Source organism: Triticum dicoccoides, chromosome 1B (genome assembly GCF_002162155.2).
Source record: "Triticum dicoccoides isolate Atlit2015 ecotype Zavitan chromosome 1B, WEW_v2.0, whole genome shotgun sequence".
NCBI classification, from domain to species: Eukaryota; Viridiplantae; Streptophyta; class Magnoliopsida; order Poales; family Poaceae; genus Triticum; species Triticum dicoccoides.
The window spans coordinates 216544985-216550521 of record NC_041381.1 but is presented as its reverse complement, the minus strand read 5'-3'; positions in this window follow the sequence as shown (position 1 = coordinate 216550521).

Genomic DNA, 5537 nt, shown 5'->3' with positions numbered 1-5537 from the left:
CCCGGCGGCGAGGTGCGCGCGTTGCCGCGGGATGTGACCTGCGGGTGCGAGAACGGATTTGGGGATTTTTGGCTGCTGTGCCAAGTGGGCCCCACAAGTACGAGATGTATGCCTAACAATTTTTGGTGGTTTGTAAAAAATAAGTCCTTGAGGGAAGGCATCATCATCACTAGCTTAATTGAAACTATGTCTCACATTTTTTAACACTGCACTAGTATTGAAAAATGTTATGAGACGAAGGGATTACATCGCTCACAAGTTCCGGGACTAGACAGGGCAGAAGCCCCATTCATCCAAGTACTCAAAATCTTATTACAATAACTACTAGAAGAACGCCCGTGCGTTGCAACGGGGCCACATTAACTTTAAAAGTTCAATATCAATTATGTTAATATTATATTGAATATTCTCATACATATTAAGTGACATCGACGACCTTTTTTACCATCAAATTCTCACACACACACACCCTCTCCCTCCCTCTTCCTCACTCTCTCTCCCCCTCTCCCTCACTCGGGAGGTGGGACGAAAATAAACCCGAAACAGAGACTACCAACTGAGACATTAGGAGTAGAGATCATTTAGTTGATAAGAATAAATAGAAAACTGTGTTAAAAAGGAGAAACAGATTAGAATACATTGAAAAAACAAAAGGACGATGTAAAAGGGGATTCGCCCTGCCCCCCGGGCCTTGCCACCGAACCGGCTCAGCGGTCCAGTCCCCGCGCGGTCGTCTTCTCCTGTTTCCCGAGCCGCGTCGCTACAGAGACGGGCTCCCGCCCGACCACCTCGCTGGCATCGAAGGGGAATGGATAAGGGTGACGCCCTGCCTTCTCTACCCCATGGCCTCACTCCTCCTTGACGCCCCCTCCCAAATCCACTTCTCCTCCTCGCTCGCTCGATCCCGTCGATCTGGAGGAAGTCAGACGCCACGGCCACCATGACCGACCCCGTCCACATGGCCACTGCCCTCCCTGCAGGCTAGGAGCTTGTCGAGGAGCTCCTAATGCCTTCGCTACTTCGTCTGCGCCAACGAGATCAAGTCCAGCACCCCCGCATCGATGTCGCTGCCGTCTTCCTCAACCTTGGGCCACCGCGACATTGTCGTTCGATCCGCGCCGCCCCGAGCTCCCATGTCTTCGCCTAGGGCGCCATTGACACCGCCATGATCTCCTCTTGCCTTTTCCTTGCCTCTCCTCTCGTTTGCTCTCGTTAGGTATTTCGCCGTGGCCGAGAACCGCCGTCCGCCATGGCCATTGCAGGGGTAGCCATCGAGCTCCTCGGATTGACCCCGTGGCACATGCCCGCTCCTATGCACGCCCATGCCCGAGCCTGCCGCTCTTCTTCCGCGCCCGCGGGGCCACTCCCTCTCCATGCCCACGCCCGTGCTACACCGCGTCGGTCGCGCCCGCCGCTGCCGTCGCGCTCGCCGCAGCCACCGCACCACTATGCCCCGCGCGACACACACCCTGGTCGCATGCCACACTCTCGCTGGCTGCGCTCGCCCCGTCTGCTTCCCCCCTGCCTCGCACCGCCTCCAGTCATGGCCATCTTCTGCCGGCCGCCCCCTCAGCCTCGCCTACTGCGTGTTGCTTCCTGCTGCTATGCGCTGCTCTACCGCTGGTACGCTGCTGCACCATGCCCTCGACACCGCCGTGGACAAATATGGCGGAGGGATTGTTAATGGAGTACGAGAAGGAGGTGGCGGAGAAGTTGTGGAGAGGCAGGAGGTCTGGGGCGGTGTCACCTGACTGTGGTGGAGGTGTTTATCCGACAAGGAGCCGGAGTGGAAGGAGAGGTCACAATTGGAAAGAATCACAAAAAAATCATAACCCGGAGATCTCAGTTCAAAAAAATGCTAATATCGATGAAAAACATAAAAAATGTTTGTTGTTATCAAGGAAAGGTAAAAATTTAGGAAAGTTAGGATTTTTGAACTGATTTCTATGCAAATGGGGTTTTATTGTTGGATAACGTGATATCAGTACCTGCCCATTTGTGACGTGTCTGATTAGGAAAGTTTGCAAATGTTAAGAAACTATTTATTGGGAGGAAAGTTGTGACGTGTCTGTTATTTGTTTCCTAAAACAAATTTCACTAATAAGTTAGGAAAGTTAGATTAAAATGTATTATTTGTTTCCTAAAATCGGTTATTTGTTTCCTAAGACAAATTGAACCAATAAAAGGAATCAATTGATTTGCATAATTTAAGGAAGTTAGATTAAAATGTATTATTTGTTTTCTGAAAATTTGTTATTTGTTTCCTAAGACAAATTGAACCAATAAAAGGAATCGATTGATTTAGATAAGTTAGGAAAGTTAGATTAAAATGTATTATTTGTTTCCTGAAAATCTGTTATTTGTTTCCTAAGACAAATTGAACCAATAAAAGAAATCGATTGATTTGCATAATTTAAGAAAGTTAGATTAAAATGTATTATTTGTTTTCTGAAAATACATTATTTGTTTCTAAGACAAATTGAACCAGTAAGAGGAATCGATTGATTTGCATAAGTTAGGAAAGTTAGATTAAAATGTATTATTTGTTTCCTAAAAATCTGTTATTTGTTTCCTAAGACAAATTGAACCAATAAAAGGAATCGATTGATTTGCATAATTTAAGGAAGTTAGGTTAAAATGTATTATTTGTTTTCTGAAAATCTGTTATCTTCCCGGCCCAGAACGACGGAGATGCCACATGATAGTATGGCACCAACCCATCGTCTGTGCGCTGACGAGTGACGACAGAGATGACTGAGCCTGAAACTTATTCTGAGTACGAATAATCAATAGTGACGGCAACTGTTGCGGGCTTGCGGCGAGGTACCCTCACCTGGACAATGATCTTTGGTCGGAGCACAGAGGTAAGTGGTGTTGTTGGCGACATGCGGGTCGTCCACTCGAAAGGCGGCGCTGGATATTAATGGAGATCGTGCAGGCAGACAACGAGGTGGGGTGGTTCATCTGTGCGGCCTGCTTCCGATCCAATCTGCGATATTCCCCATGTGGATGCGACCCCATCACGTAGCCATACAAAACGATATATGAACCATGATTAGATAAATATACAATGATCAATTGGACTGTATTAGAATTGGAGAGAGAATGAATATACAGGAAACATGCAGGTCGAGCAAGCCAGCCTTTCCTATGGTCGTCTTGTTCCTGCAGATGTTAAGCTAATACCGAATCCAATGTTTAAAACCAATCAATCCCTAGTCTCTTTCTCTGCCAGCGAAAGTTAATCTCTGGCGTCCTTCGTCCAAATTGAATTATATCAAACTGAGCAGGACCGACATAATTATGGGAAAGCCATATAAGAGAGATTAGTGGGAAGGAGAGGATTACGTCCCGAATTTTCAGAAGAAATGTGTGTTAGTGTTAATAGGAAGGAGGGGATAGTGTCCAGATTTTTTTACTGGGGAGATGTGCATTAAAGGAAAGATAGATTGTGTCCTGATTTCCTGCATGAAAAAAAGAAAACCAGAAACTTGGAGAAGATCGAGGGGTGGGGCTGGCTAGGGGGTGAAGGTGGGACGAAAAAAACTGGACAAAAATAAACTGTAGAGATTAGCCCATGATCATTAGGAGTAGAGATTAGCTCTTTCACCTTGTCAGACAGTCCCTTCAATCCAAGAATATACAACATCTAGAAGAAATAAAACCAATGACATAATTAGTAAACAATTTCAGCGACAAAATAATAAACAAATTGGATTTTTAAAACAAAACCTGCACCTGCACAAGTATATGTTATATTAACAAAAGTGCAAATCCCGTCCCACTCTTCTTCCGAATAGCAATCTTGGTGAGTGATCTCGACCGGGTTCGATCGGCATGGCGTGTCGTTCCTCCAGGAGTGGGTGCTGAGAGGAAGGATGGCAAACCTCCATTGTCAATCGGCCGGAGCTGCATCGCCATTTGGATCAGAGCATGGATGAAATCGAGATGGTAGAGGTTGAGGAATTTGTAGGACGTGAGGGTTTAGGGTGGGCATCACGAGAACTCACCCATATCTTGGGAGACGGCAGACCCGAGGTGCAGTCATGTTCGTGCTTCAGGGGCTGCCACGTGTTGTCCTCGCTGCCATCGCCTGTCGATGCCACTTCAGCGCCACGAGCATGGGACTGAGGGACGAAGGGAAGAGAAGGGAAGGAAGCAAGCTAATGACGTACCTATGTTTGGTATGTAGTACCCTCCATTAAGAGTAGATATTTTCCTAAAATCGGTTATTTTGTTTCCTAATTAATGTGATTGAGCAATTTAAGGTAAGGTTAATTAATTTAGATTTGATATTTAGAGATTGATCGTGATTGATTCTTTCACATAAAGACATTACTAAAAATAACTTGCACCAGCATGGAAAGTTATGATCCGTTAAGATTTTTTTCGTTGTGTGAGAGGGTGACGCGAAACTAAACCGGTGGGGTGGGGGAAGAACAAAAAAAAACCAGCGAAATAAAACGGGTGAGAGGTGGGAGGAAGTACCAAAGAAGTACCAAAAAGACCGGGTGAGGTGGGATGAAAATAAAACCCGGAACGCGACCTACCAACTGAGACATTAGAAGTAGAGATTAAGATTTTTTTCGTTGTGTGAGAGGGTGACGCGAAACTAAACCGGTGGGGTGGGGGAAGAATGAAAAAAAACCAGCGAAATAAAACGGGTGGGAGGTGGGAGGAAGTACCAAAGAAGTACCAAAAAAGACTGGGTGAGGTGGGACGAAAATAAAACCTGAAACGCGACCTACCAACTGAGACATTAGGAGTAGAGATAACCCGCTAGCACATGCGTGGCTTTATTACAAGACCAAACACAATGTTTAAAAATGACCTTTCCTATAAGTGAAGCCACATCCCCGTACTCCGCAAAAATTGTCGCCACCAAGTCCCGCCATCTCATTTGTTCCATGCAGTAATCAATCACTACCTAAGAATCTGATTATGCTTCCACTCTAGAAAACCCAAAATACTTTGCAAATTCCGTACCATCGCGCATTGCCAAATATATGCCTAATACTTTGTTTAGAGTATGTATTGGAGGCCTATGTTTTAATTGGTTTTAGTTTCAATTCAGCCAGAAAACCGTAATGGACATGAATATCGGCGTTTTAGGAATGGGGGTCCCCAGACTTGCCTGCCTGCGGCCTGCGGCGTGGCTCAAGTGCAGGCCCAGTGCGGCCCATCTTCATCAACGCAAACTCAAGACCCTCGCGAGGGGCCAAGCCTCGCGGGGCGGACGACGCAAGGCTTCCTCAGGAGCGGCCTCGCCAGGCAGGCTCGCGAGGAGGCGGAGAGATCAAGGCAAGGGTACCTCGCGAGGTGCTCGTGACGCAAGCCGTGACGATCGAGACCAGGCGGGCGCCGGCCTGCGCAATGCCCTTGTTTTCTCTTTGGTGCAAAGGGGGCAAGCACAGGCGCGGAGTACCGAGGCATCAGGCAAAGGTTTCTATATTGGTGCAACGAGACCAAGACCAGCAGAGCGGCAGGATGGAGGTCACCATGGAGCCCAAGACGACGTCATCGCCAGTACCTTTGGC